At 38.6% G+C, this 15,018-nt stretch overlaps 1 protein-coding gene across 5 annotated transcripts in view; it reads right to left on the bottom strand.

Moving 5' to 3' along the window:
* The window catches only part of NFE2L2 (nuclear factor, erythroid 2 like 2), a 24,331-nt gene extending 9,336 nt beyond the window's left edge, over nucleotides 1-14,995 (bottom strand). The window contains exon 1 of one of the 5 annotated variants that reach the window (XM_027637058.1): nucleotides 14,910-14,995. The gene's annotated coding sequence lies outside the window, so the exon portion shown is untranslated. Of the gene's footprint in view, nucleotides 1-3,032; nucleotides 3,056-4,604; nucleotides 4,790-8,997; nucleotides 9,020-14,639; nucleotides 14,662-14,909 lie in introns of those variants that run through there. The other 4 variants (XM_027637060.1, XM_027637062.1, XM_027637059.1 and 1 more) reach the window with 4 other exon arrangements.
* Between the last annotated feature and the right edge of the window lie 23 nt (nucleotides 14,996-15,018).

The raw sequence follows: 15,018 nt of genomic DNA, 5'->3' as shown, positions 1-15,018 counted from the left end.
GCACCCAGGAGGGATTGCAGCCACAAAGGGCCAGCACCCAGGAGGGATTGCAGCCAAAATGCTTCCCTCTCGCCTCTAGAGCTGAACACCAACACCTACGCTGAGGGGAAATACATTACAGTATTCAAGATGGGTATTACTGTTGTCCAACATTTTTAACTTCTGGGAGAATAACATGGGTTTAATATTTTCCCCAGGCAGACAGTAATTTAATTTTGGTTATATTTTCTTCATAACTTTGTAGGCAGAAAAAGAACTTTTCAACAGACGACATCCTTTGCTTTCCCATGATCCATGTAAGCAGGAGTTGCCTTGTACTGATGGTTTGATTTTTCTGTTCATTAGTGATATGCTCTTCCAATCACACTGATAGCTTAGTTTGGACATATAAAGGCACTTTTAATAAGATAAACATAAATGTTAAACAATTCACATTAAGCCACCATCTGGCCCCCAATGGAAATTTTCATGTTTGGGATTTACATATCAGCATTTGCCATCTGGGCAAAGTCTGTTATACATTTTATGAGAAAATCTCTGACTACATTGTAAAGTTTGACAATTAACTCTTATTGCTCCTAAGCAAACATTTGCAGAAGGGTAAACAAAGGAAAGCGACCCTGTTTTCATGTTACTTTCATAGACTGACTTTTGTGCTTTAAACAAAATGTTAATCTTTTGTTTTATTCCTGTATTATTGTTTTATTCTCATTTATCTGACTGGTTTTGGTGTTGTATGGAATATAATCCATTTACAGGTAGCACTGGTAGAATGGAAACGATCCAGCAGCCCAAGTGTCAGCAGAGAAACAATCTGTTATCTCAGACAGCACCTTCAACCCATTACTAGCTATCCCCTTGATACAGAGTACATTGTGGGGTTTGTGCACTCACTTCTTAAAGTCCTGCCTTTTGCAACATAAACTGGGATAACACTAGCAGAACAAATCCACTAGACAAGGATTTATTTTCCTCTCCCATGATGTGTTAGCATCTAACCCCAAAGAGACAGATGATTTCACATGCCAGTATGAGTCAGTGAAAGAGGAACAGAAACGATGGCTATTGCATCCAGCAAGGAGCTCAGACCAGCATCCCATGAGGAGCAGGAAAGCACTCCTATACCTTTCTCACAGAAACAGACATGGCAAAGTATCCTTCAAATCTTATTTCTTTTCCAGAAAGCAAATGAATGAACGAAAAGCACCTTACATTTTTGCTTTATTAAAAAAAAAAAAAGGTGTAGGAAATGAGGATCAAGGACCTGAGATACTCCAAGGCAAGAATGAAAAGGAGGCCATAAAGTAATAAAGCAAGTGTAAGAGGAGCTGGACACATCTCACCACTTAAGAAAAGCGCAGTGGAAGCAACAGCTGAATGTCTTCCTCTCATTATTCGCTGCAGGAACCGATCTTGTTCAAGTAGTTTTTAAGAATTATTTACAAATCATGTAATGTTTTCAGATTATCTCTGTCATCATAACTAGTGGTTCGTTTTCTAAATCTTTTTCAAGGTAAGTTACTTAATTACAGCTTATAATTACAGAAAAAAATCCTGGACACATAAGTCTCATGCTTGAGAGAAAGCATAGAAAGCAGATGAAGTTAGCCCAACATCAAAACTTTTTAAAAACAATTGTGAAGAATGGAGAAAAGGGAATGGCAGAAGTTATCTGCACTAAAAGGCAGAGGGTTACCATAGCAAATTTAGATGCCTGAATTTAGGGTTTGGTAGCGTGACAGAACAGACAGCTGTCAAACAAAGCCATGTGACAGCAACCTGTGATTTGTGAATACACAAGGTCAAATCCCCGACTGCCCTGCGGAGCTGTCTGCTTCACCACGTCCTTCACCAAGACCTTCCAGGCAATCAAGGAGCAAACACAGTGCTTTTGAGTTTAATGGGGTGTCTTTTTTCTGTCTTTCATACCTGTGCCACTTACTAATGGTGTGACCAGACTTACACTAAACCAGTATGTTTTAACACTACACCAGCCTGCTTCTGCTCATTGATGCCCATTTGCCCTTCCTGGCCCTAAAGTCTTTGAATGCCTGCATCAGGAAACACTTTTTAAGCCCTGGCAGGCTAACTTACCTAAGAAAGGACTCTTTTAAGAGTTGAAAAGCCCTAGCTTTAAAGAACTGATGTTGCAAGAGAATTTCCACTTCATGTCTACATAAATAAGACTGTTAAAATATGCTGTCCATGCTGACCATGTGTCTTTGGACATTCTGCTGCCTCAAGAGAGACAGATAAGATCAGTTCCTGAAATGTTAAGTGTGTGTAGGCCAATTTCTATTTTCTCCTAACATACATCTCGTATTTCAGACTGTACCTCCCACTGTATTCCAGCATGCTCTCCTAATAAATGCCAAATTGTCAGGATCTACTCTTATAAATTAGATTAGTGGAATAATTCCCTGGCTGGATTGTCCAGCATTCTTAAGAAAGCTTCACTACAAGCCTTGTCTGGGCAATACTCTGACAAAAATGGGGAGAGGCTCTGCCTGGCTGGAAGTACAATTCTGGATACTACTCACCCACTCTCCCAACCCTCACACCAGAAACATCTCCTCTGAGTGGTGGATGACTTATGTATTTCACCTGAAGCAGCACCTTCCAGGAATGGTATCAACAAAGGTCTGTAAAGCTCTCAACACGATGGTTTTCTTACATACACCCTATGGCAAGCAAACTTTCCAAACTGCCAGGGAAAGAATATACCTTGTATATTTCTCCAATAATAGTGAAAAGACAAGTTTAAGCCTGAAGAACATAAAATGAACAAGAATGTAACTGCAATAAAAAATAGCTGTTGTAGGGTGTTTATGGTCATTAATGTACTAACTTTATTTCAATTGCAAAAACTGCAAAATCCTAATGCTAACAGTAAGCGAGACCATAGCAGGTAGAGAAAAACATCTTCATCAGAAAGACAGCAAAGAAAAGAAAAAGGAAAGACATAAAGCAGTTTACTTTTTCACTTTGGCAAGTTTTCTGTTTTTCTGCAAAATCAATCAATCCCTACTTCCCTGCTACTCCTTAAAACATGGACTGTGTGCAAGAGCCTCACAGTACTCCCTTCCAGCCTGGGGCACAGCAGCAGGAGAGACATTCTCCTCTCTGGCTCATTAATCTCTGGAGTCAGAAATACATATATATATCCTTTTCCCACCACATCTGGTCTGCCTTGAGGTGACCATTTATGGTACAACCGATCAGGGGATTCTTGCTCAGTGCTGCAGATCTTTTTGCAGAAGACAGAACATGAAACAATCTCAGATATTCCAGAAGTATCTGTGCTTTCTAAATTGTTTAATCAATACATAGTGTAGATGGTAGCTTTAAAATAATAATACAGTTTAATACAGAGGGGCTGAATGGGCCCAGGACTCAACATATTTAAAAAAAAAAATAAAAAAAAAAATCACACACACACCCCAAAAAACCCCAACCAACCAACCAACCAATCAAAAAGATGGTCTCATCTGCACGGCTTACAGAAAGCAAACTCTTAATTCTGACACCGGCACTTATTTTCTTTGTCCAATACCCGATTTTTCCAAAGTTATCCTCTAGTATTGAGGATCAGATCTATCACACATTGTATTTGCTCCAAATTCCCCTGCTTTAGCTGAAAGGAGAAGACAGGGTAAGGTCTAACATGGTGAGCTGCTGACAGTGAATTTTTCTTGAATAAACTGAACTATGCCCATATTTTCAAGTGCTACCCTGACTGCTAAGAACAAGCCAAAAATGGCCAAGGGTGTCATGTCACATCTTCAAACTTCGTCCTAAATCTCTTGACATCCCGGAGTGCCTTCTGGAACATCAGTATCCAAAGCAATGAATCGTACATGTTTGCAGAACTTTGCCGTTTCACTTAGATGGGTTCTGTTCTTCTCTTTCCAGTCTTAATTATATTGTGTTAATTCAATTTTCACTTTTCCACAGTGTATTTGGGTTGTAGTGTTATGGTACCTTCTACTCAAAGTCTGATTCTCTGTTTCAGCTTAACAGAGCTATTTACTCTTTATCTTGCATCAGCAGCATTACAAAATTATTAAGTCAATAAGCACACAAGGTTAATATATATTCAAGTTACAATCTATTACACAAGTTGCACAATGAAATTAGGAGGCTGGCAAAAATACAGGATTGTTTTCTATGAGAGGGTTAGTCTGTCTATTTGTTTTTACATGCTTGATACATCAACAAAATACTGCTGTGTTGCCTCAGCAAGTAAAGTGGCTAATTCTGTTGCGGTTGACTTTCTAGCTGTTGTCTAATCTCTGTGTGCTGCACCACATAACTCCATTTCGAAAGGTATTCAAAGAGCAGCCATCTCAGATAGATCAGCTTTTCCTGAAATGAGGTAGACTTCTTAATGGCTTTATCTGTGCTTGATTTTCTTCCTCCCAAGTTAAAACTGCATCATAATACAATGGGCATTTATTGAATTTCGTCATTTATAAAATAAAAAATCCCTACATCTAAACAAGCAATGTAAGTAAAATACTGATCTTTTAACGGTAGGAATACAAAAGCCTTTGTGTTTCAATTTATTTTCTATACTGAACCTACAGTACTTGGAAAACAGTTACCTGTTAAATGAGTATCTTCAAGCTATCCTGCAGTAGTCAGCCAGGTATGTCCTCTGTGTGGACATTGCTACAGGATACTCATTAGTTTATCCACAAGAGGACTTGTTTATAATAATGGCTCAGTCATCTGGGAAACATGATCCAGTCAAATTACAGCACATTCGTATGTCCAATGAAACAAATCAGGAAGCAAGAAAAGATGAATATAGGAACAGAGGAAAGAACCGAACAAAACTGCAAATGACATTTATTAGGTTGTATTAATCTTGGGTTATAACCTATTATAGCCACTATTTTGATTTCACACTTTTTAGAAAAGCATGTTTCAAACCGAACATGAAAACCGTGTATTTGTTTGAGGGTAAAAATATTCTCCAGGATTATTCAGAATCTTTCTTGTACCATACATTTTCACCACACTGGGATATTACTGTAAAGCCCCCATTTCTAGCTGGCATTTTGCTGATGGCTGGGCAAGTTACAGGGATGGGCACCAGATGGGTCATTACAGCCTGGACGTGGAAACTGCTGTGCTCTAGTACTACAAGAAGCACGTTTCCACAAGTTCCACCTCACTGATCTCACAAGCAACTTACTTTGTTTTTGTTGTTTGTGGACAAACTACAGCAGTAAGCAACTAGAGTGTCTGGGTGGGTTAGAAAGCAATGAGGTTCACCACATGTCCTGCCAGCACACATCTACCAGCCCTCCTTCAGAAGCACAGACATCTACCTGGTAAGGCTGCACCAAGGAAATTCCACACAAATCAGCCTAGAGCACAATCTTAAGCCTAAAAGCTTAAGAATACGATAATATTGCAGGGAATAGCGTTTGCTCCAGATATGGGCAGATCTGTGATGTGCCCACATCTGGCAGAGTACGTAGATACTCAGTTCCCACTGCAGTCTGTGGGGCACAGCTGTTAAAACACCTTTGTGAGTCAGTCTTGCAATTAATGTGCTCTTTTCACATACATAATTCATATAGATAATGCTGGGAATTCAGTGTCAGTGCATAGTTCTGACTAAATAAGCAGGGTGAATTTTTTTGAGTGTTCAACTTCTAATACAATTAAAAAGATTATTTAGTTTCTAAAAGGGGAGAAAAAAACTGACCCAGAAATAAGGCCAAAATTACATTGCTGTTCAACTGGTCAACACCGGGCAGTACAGGACTATAACAGATTGGAGAAAGGGAGACCTAGGGGCACTTTTTCACTGTAGTGACAGTATCTTTCCAAACAAGTAATCTATGGTTAAATGGTTTATTTGACAACATGAACAGCCTTCATTAGTGACATATTACAAAAAAGCTTCAGTCAATAATAATACCATTCATCTGTGCACTGACGACCAAAAACACTCTCCCTAAATTGACACGAAACATCACAGAAATCGTTATTTAATTTGCATGAAAGGACTTTGTATAGCTTTTCCCCCTTCCTCTAGCCACACCATTATGTATGTGAGAGTTGTCTTTCCATAGAATGAGGCAAGGGTAGATTTTACTCATTGTCTTAAGCACTTGTAATTCACACATTTCTCAGCAAAAAGCAAGCCTCTAAAAGTGATCAGCCCCCACAAAGGTTTCAGGAAGCTCTTCCGTGTGAAGGTCCTGTAAAATTAAACAACTAAATCAGAAGGTTCAAGAAAGGCCAACGTGTCAGGCATCCACATGTAAGTTATCACTTCTGTACATAATGACAGCTTTTACATAAAAAAGATAAGCCCACTGAGGAACTGAACAACAACTGGGTACAAAACTAAAGCTCTGTCTGTGTTTAAAAGAGCATTTAAAAGCCCTCACTTTTAAATTTATAAATTCTGAAAGTAAAGGGATCTAATTCATCTTCCAAGGCATAAATCAGAGTAGATAAAAGGTTTTATATTTCTTACCAAAGTAATTGTCAATATTCTCAAAAGAACAACAAAACTGCAAAACTCAACTAACAGTAATTGTGTCCTTCCATCTAAATCAAAAGCCTTCACTGCCCACCATTTCCCTTGGGGTTTCTTCCGTGTCTGTCCCCTTGGAGTATACAGGACACTCATAGCCCACACCTCCAGTTATCACAAGGATGTCTCTCTCAGCCTTCTGATTAAGAAATCAAGGCAGAGGCCATTCCCTGACATGTGTCCCCTCATACACTTTACCAGCACCTATGACAGCCAAAACACAACTATTTGCCACAAATAAAAAGCATGTCAATATACCTTTTTCATCCACAAGCAGTAAACATACTGCAGGCTTCATAGTATTAAATACGAGGGGGAGGAAGGCATCCAGTTTGCAAGTATATTACAGTACACTATATTTAGAAGATCGTTTCTAAAATCAGCATTTATGCTGATTTTTCTAGTAGAAGACATTACAGAATATTTTATTGCTTTCCAGATATAATTAGAATCAATTTGTTGAGCAAAAATGTTAAGATCACTTGTAAACTAAGAAAAATATGGAATGCAAAGGAAATGTCAGCTTTGGATCTTAACACAGTTTTCTGTTGACCAAAACACTTTTCTTCCTTGTGCCTCAGTAAATACTTAGGAAAAAATGAGACTATAGCAAATTATCAGTAAAAAAATTGCAAGATTCTAAGGTTTCTCTATAACACAGTTAATTCAGACATGGAAAGACAGATCCTGGTAGGGTAAATCACTGCCCATTGACTCAGCTATGAACTGTTAATTGTTATTACTCGTTGCATTTTATAAGACCTTGTTCATCATCTCTGTCACATAGATCCACATTTTACCAAAAACTCCCATCCCAAGTTTCATTTTGTGTTTAAAATAATTCTATGGTTCTGACCTTAGTAACAGTTTTTCAGAATAATTTAAAGCACTCAACTGTTTCATTATTTAAGTGGCTTCCATTCTTCATTTTGCCAACAAAAAGAAACTTTGAGAGATGTCTAGACATGTGCACACTGTTTATCAGCTGAGCAAGGATTCCCAAGAGTGGTTGGTTCAGACTAGATTCCTGAAGTGGCAGATGATAAAGGATCACAAATCAAGCCATAAAACATTCCATGGCACTACAACATTTCACTGAGTCACAACTTACACTAATTGAAGAATAATAATAATAATATTCTAGTTCAAATACTAAAACCAAAATAGAAAGCACAGTATCAGAAGTCACTGTGCTGTAATTCTCTGTTACAACCTACACATCTTATGAGACACATAAATATCATGTGCATTTCCATAGCCAAAGAATTCAATTTAAATAATTTGGAAGACCAGCTGTTAGAAGTCACGGTTTAGTTTCAAACATAAAGTTCTGTTTTTCATATTATGTATTTCACTAGCATTATTTTTTTTACTGACTTCCATTTTCATCCTTAGGTATCTTAAATCCTATTTGCTTCAAAAGTCTACTCAGATTTTTTTGATTTATTTTACAAATATCAGCAGGACAATCTTCCAGAAACTCCTCAGCTGACACAGATCTGCTGAAGACTCATCTACAGTAGAAAAAAGTAAACCAAGTGTGAATATAATTCAGTATTATAAAACAGAAAACATGTCCATGCATCTCATGTCAAATAATTCATAGCAGATTGCATCAAGGTCTATAGTACATTTGTTTCAAGGGCACCTAATGACTGTATTATCTGCACTGGTGCAGACTTATCAGTGACTACTTCTGTCATGGTGGTGAAGACAAGCATTAGTGTAACAAGCTGGGGTGGAATACTCGTACTGACACGTCTTGTGTGACCTCTGCCGCTACAGTCTCCCTGTTCTCCTTCTGGCCATGAAGCATCTGAAAAGCTCACCCATCTGAGCTGAGCTGCACCAACCTTCAGAGCCACCCACTCATCCCTGCCACCCTCTCCTGCCCATTGTTCTGCTACCCAGATGATTGTGTCATCTGGTCACATAACTGCACGCAATCTAACTGGAAATACCCTGATTTATAACAAAATTCAGTCTTCTTACCCAACAGCACATAACCCAAACAAACAGTTCCTAAGGGTAGAAAGAAGAAAGGATCAAGTGTCCACACCCAGATGCCCAGCTGCAGAGCAGACAGAAAAACTGGCCATCTTACATGGGAGCAGAACTGCATTGACCACGTGCTGCCTGGGAATTCTGAATGGGGGTCTTCCAACAGCCCAAGCAGTACAGGAATTGCTCCACTCCAATTACAGCAATAGGTAGGAAGATATTAATTTTACCACAAGGGTACAAACAAACAAAACCCCCCAGGATCTTTCTATCATAGCTCTTTACAACTAAATGGTGGTCATGACCTGACCAGGAAGCAAATCAAAGTCACAGCAGCTTTTCACATAACTCAGCTGTTGAAAAGTCACTGCTTCAACATTTTGTAGGTATTAATTTCAAACACAGCAAATAGACACACCCTTAATCATAAAACAAACCTGCTCTTAAAGGCACGCTATCAAACAAGCTCCTTCTGAGTCAATTTCCCAAGTACGCAAACTTTGTTTTCCAAGCTGTCTCCAGAAGTGGAATTTTTGTTATACTTACAAGAGACAGCATATAAAATCAATACAGCAAACAGCAATAAAACTTTGAAACTGCAAGAGAGAGGTGGGGACAAGGAGGGAAAAGTTGATGTCTTTACATTTCATAGCAAAGCAGAAGATACTTCCTTAAAAGGTTTTAAAGAGATGGTTTCAAACTGGTCTTACATAACTTGTTGCTGCAACATCAGTCTTAAAGGAACTTTATTTTCCTTTCTCTTCTCTTTTTTAATAAAATTGCTCATAATAATACTGCAGAAGTGAGACTAAAAGTCTTAAGACTGCAAGACAAGTACAAGGTTGGGTGGTGTCAACTCCCTCAGTACTGCAGTAGCATTAACAACAAAGGTACACTTCTTGAAATGGTTTAGTTAATCTGTCAATTAATAGTCATTTACAGTACCTTAAAAATACCTTTGCTAAATATAAACACTATTTTATATTCCTTCTTCCCAGTATTAAAACTGCAACTAATCAGGCCAAATCAGAAATATGAACTGACATAAAGAAAAACTTCAAGTGGATCTGTAGTGTATAAATTGCACTCACGTATTATTTCTCAGCTATACCCATCCTACTGGAGCTTTGCCAATGAATACTTGTGCTAGGGTTTAGTAATATACTACTGAGCAGGAGTTATACTCTGCTGATAAAATAATGCTAACTTGAGTAATTAGCACTCTTATTATCTTCTAATAGCTTGCTAAGATCTCTGTGAACAACATATCAAAACACTTATTCTAGAGTGCATATTAACACAAAAATTAAAAGGCAAACACAAAGCCCATGTATCAACACATAACATTCAAAAATCAATGTGTCAGTTAAAGAAAGCAGAGCAAATACTTCACCAAGAATTCAAAATGGCAAAAGACAGATAACAGAAGATCCTTCACAGGATGAAGACAAATGCTCTTCTCGAAAGTAATAATTAAACACTTTTAAATTAAATATTAATTTGAGTAACCAAGCAGTCTGTAACAACAGCAAGTAAAGATAAATGTATGGTGCCAAATTAATATTTAATTTAAATGGATGGTTCTGAGAGACTTTGCTTCTATTTGAAATGTTGGCATATGCATGTCAAGGTAAAACTAATATTAAACGAAGAGAATCTGCTACGGAATGTATTTTTTCATTTCCTTATTTTAAAAAGTTGTAAAGAAAAATTAAGAAATACATATCTAAAAATCACTGAAACAAAAAAAATACCCACAGACAGAGCTGTTCCTGCACTTGCTTCACAGAGCAGTAATAGTGCTCTTATAGTTTAGAAAAACTTGAGTGCTATAAGAGCAATTGACTTCTTGCTGCTGCCAATTAATACGTGACTGTCACTAGCCTTGTTTTTCCCATACAGAAGGCAGTTATGGGGTAGGAAAGCTGAAAGTACACAATGCCTATCTTTACTTGAAATGTATTTGCCAGTATCTGTTTCAGATAAGCCTTCCATGGTTTTCAGCAGTTTTATCCACCACAGATAGCACTGCTGGCTTCAGTTCTTACCGGCTGGTTTAATTGTTTACCTCAATAAAACAAATATGCCATAAAAGTATTACAGTTGAACAGTCTTGAGCAGCATTTCAGTTCACTGTATATCAGTCACCCGTGGATAACACAAATTCAAAGCCATGACTTCCAACTCCTCCTCCATGATTTTTCATTGGTCTATATAACACCTGCATAGGTAGCAGGTGAAGTGTTTTCAAAAGCCATTAAACTAGTTTATTGCTGAAAATGACTAATCTGACCACTGTGTCATATTCTTTCCCCTTCACCTAAAGCTGTATTCTGTGGTACAAAGTTTAACTTTGGTATAATATACTGTATCAGAAAACTGAACATATTTCAAACTCTTTCAAGTTCTCTAGGAATGTGCTATATTAAAATAATAGGTTACTTAGGGTTGGAATGAGATGGAGGCCAAGGCAAACTTTAACCAGGTGATTAACCTGGAGACTTTGCAGGACTTCTTGCTGGCTGCAACTCAAGCACTGCAACTCAAGCAGCAGGGGATTAATATTTAATTCGTGCCCAAGAGGTTACTGCCTGGACTTGTACCACACCAGCCTCAGCCAAGACAATCACTGCAAATACATCACGCAAAGTGGCCTAATTTTAGTGAATGGTTTAGTCATTTTAAAGCGTATCTTTATAATTGCAAGGGAGGGGAAAAAGAAGAAAGTAATGTTCGGGATACAAGAATCAATCTAATTCCTTCTTCCTGATGAACCACACATCCAGTGTTACCAGCAGGGGTACACCTGGCATCATTTACTGGCATCTTCAGCTGAACTTTCTGTATTAACTCTTTCTCCCCTAAGCTCACCCTTTTTCGAACCTCCAATTGACTATTTTCACTCTCCTTAAAAAGTCTACTGCATTGCAAAAATGTTCAGTGATAAATTCCAACAGCTTTTGCTGTTTTGGGTTTTCTTGGTTCTATTAAAGGACAAAATATAACAAAATTTTACAACTATATATGAAAAAATCAACTATAGTATGAATTGATTTTACTTAGAACAAATACTTCATATAAGTCCTTCCACTTGTAGTTTTCTTCAACATCAGCTCACAAAGCCCAGCGTGTTCCAAAGATATCATAGATTTTTTTAAACAAAGTATGTTCAAGATGCTATTGCTATATTCATTTCAGTAAGGATCACAGAAATAGCAATATCTATCAAACAGGTATTTTTCTCATTTGCAAATTTAAGAGGTAAAGAAAGTAAAAGAAACAAAAGGCTATTCAGATGCAACAATAGATACAATAATCTGACAGTTTTTCAGTAATTTCCTTGTCTTTCTGGACTATACATAACCTGTTGCATTCTTATTCAGCATGACTATTATACCATCTCTATTTTTTTAATTAAAAAAAAAGAAAAAGAAAAAAGTAAGAGACAAAGCCAAAATTTATTCTTGCTCACGAACGTTATTGGGAAGTGTACACAAACTTTCCTAACCACCCACACAGTGCTATAAAAATGTCTCGAGTTCTTTAAAGCACAGAGAGCATCCAGCTGTCCTCTGCTTACACTGGATATTCTTTTTTGTTACAGTTTAGTCTCTTTCAAACATTTCCCAACAAACTTTCAAAGCCAAACTCTTCTCCAACTTCAAGTGCTAGCAAACTTCTTCAAAGCTCAGATTTTCTGAGACAATTAACTTGCACTTCCATCGATTTCCAGTACAATTGTAAATTCTTAGCACATTTGAAAGAGAAACTACAGAACAGGATTCATATGATGGAGATTTACTACACTAACAATAACATCCAATTAGCTGTTTTCCTGAACAGATTGACATGATCAACTCCTACTAGACTACATTCATTTCAGCCAAACATACTACATTGCATTATATCTAACACTGGCTTAAACAAAAGATATTCTTTTGTGAGTTTTGAAGGAAAGAAAGCTCTACCAGTACAGTTCGATATCACAAGGTGAACACAGAACAACTGGGAGGGTCAAAATAAATCACTTTTACTTAAGAAAGTGGTTGTGATACTCTCTCATCTACTTCCTCCAAACTTATCCATCATTTTGATAGATAACAATATGCTCAGAAATGTGGATGCTTTCTTATATTGAAATTTATCCACATAGATACATAAATAGATATTTTTACAGATACCTTGATCAGATATTCCTATTCAACAAGGTTATTAAACCTCATTATCAAAAAAATCAACCAACTCAAAAAGCAATGACTTGTTGCCAGTCCTGAATGGTGTATTTCTTTGACTTGCCTGCAGAATCTACCTCATGTGGAAATGACAGGCTATGGGAAATAAAAAATAAATCTACTCACTTGACAATCTAATGCAGCACGTCAAGAAAAAAAGTATGTGCAGTTCCTCATTAGAGCCCTTTGCACTGAAGAGATCAACTTAATTGAGCTGGAGACTCTTAGGGTTTTTCTACCTAGAGAACTGTCCTAACAGATACACGGACACTCAGTTATTGTCTGTTTTGCCAATTGTCACAATCAGTCTTACTTCAGCCTAAGTGCAACCCACAACTTCATTTCTGTGTTGGAAAGGGAATTCTTTTTTCTCTCTTATTGTTGTGAGGCTTAAAACTTAGTAAAGAGAGGAACTTGTTGAGCTTTTTTTTTTTTTTACAAGGTTACAAGCAACCATTTCAATAACCTCAAATTTACTGAAGAGAACAGCTACTACATCCTGCCTTTGTATGTGTGATTTGAAACATCGTGACACTTGTTCCATTGCACTTTTTTCTTGGATGGTCTGAAGTCCACGTTCCTCACATGTAATAGGCAACATTTCATTTCACCTCTGCTTGCAGAGGTGCATCCTATTTCCAGGCAGAGGTGCACAATAAGGGAATACCTTTTTCAAGAATATTGCAGGCAATAGCACTGCTAATTCTCACAGAAGTGTGTAGCAGAAGGTGGGGATTTTTTTACATTCTAGTTAAGGAGTTAGATCAGTCCCAGTCCTTCACACTCACCTTTACTGCTATGAGAATTGCTACCAGGCACATAGAAACTAGGAGCTTGTACTGTACTTGCACAAGTGCATAAATCCTTCCCCATCTGTTGGCTCACAAAATGTGAGGGGCTAAATGAAGACTGCGCACCCTGTTGCTCATTGTGAGCGAACATTTTATGGGAAAGGATACATACATAACTTTTCCATTTAATAAATACAATTAAAACTATATGTCAAAGATAATGATTATTTGCTATCTAAAGAACACAGTGGCTTTTCAGGCTAGGTCTGTAAGAGAAGAAGCCAGCAGCTGCTGAACTCAAGAAAACTGCAACAGACGGCTTGGTAGAAAAGATTTGACAAAGCAGGCAAATGAGTAACAAAAGTAAGGTTTTGGGAACAGAAGTCACAGTTGATGGAGGAAGAAGGTAGAAAAACAGGTACACAGGAATTGGTCTGTCAATGGTCCCTCAGGAATGATAACAGAAGTACCTCAATAATATAGGCAAAAACAAATTCACAGGGTATTTACACAGCACAGGCCAAGAAACTGATTTTTGCTGCAGTATTTTCCAAGAAACTGAGAAGGAAGCAAAGTGGTCACGGCTGTGCCACACACAGCTAGAAAAACAGATGGGCCAAGCAGAGCCTAAGACGGAAAAGCAACTGTGTCCATTGAACAGAAAAAGGTATATCCAATACTGCTAAAGTGATATTACCTGTAGGAAATACCCATTTATATAACCTGAATTATGTTAAAAGAAACTCCACGGCATAGCATATATTGTACCAACCCACACTCGAAGATCATCAGAACACAAGAGTCTTAGTTTTGGAGCATTAAAAGAATTAAAACAGATCGAGGTGAAGTTTTAAGTATTACTTCTTTAAAGCTAACACTCTGTTGATAAGGTTTCCATTTAAAAGCCGAAGAAAAACATGATTATATAAAATTAAAATGGAGTTCGATTATGTTTTCAGTTATTCGCCCCGCTCTTGTGCAACTAGTTTGCAACACAACGGTTCAGAACTTCCCCGGGCTTCGAGAGAAGAGCTTTCTGAGCCACTAAGTACAAACCACGAACGCTCTCGAGCCCCCAAGAGATGTGCCCTGACAGAGCCCACGGCCGGCCCGCCCCGCTGTGCCCGAGTCCCCGGAGGGGCGTTCCCAGCGGCCGGAGGTGCGAGGGGCGCACCGGCCGCAGCCCCGCACCGACACCCGGCCCGGGCTCCTCGGGCTGCCTGTGCGGGGCTGACCCCAACCCGGAGCCGTCCCAGGGCGCTGCGTCGTTGTGCAACAGCCCGGGGCGAGCCCGGGCTGCAGCAGCGGGACCCCGCGGTAACTCACCCGAGTGCGGAGCGGGAGCGCCCGGGCCCGTGGGGACAGCGACGCGCGGCTGCGCCCGGCTCAGCCAGCCCCTCCGGCGCCGCCCCGGCCGCTCCCTCGGGGGCGGCTC

Source organism: Corapipo altera, unplaced genomic scaffold (genome assembly GCF_003945725.1).
Source record: "Corapipo altera isolate COAL_440 unplaced genomic scaffold, ASM394572v1 45, whole genome shotgun sequence".
NCBI classification, from domain to species: Eukaryota; Metazoa; Chordata; class Aves; order Passeriformes; family Pipridae; genus Corapipo; species Corapipo altera.
Note: the sequence above shows the minus strand (reverse complement) of the source record. Positions and strands in the feature narration are given on the sequence as shown.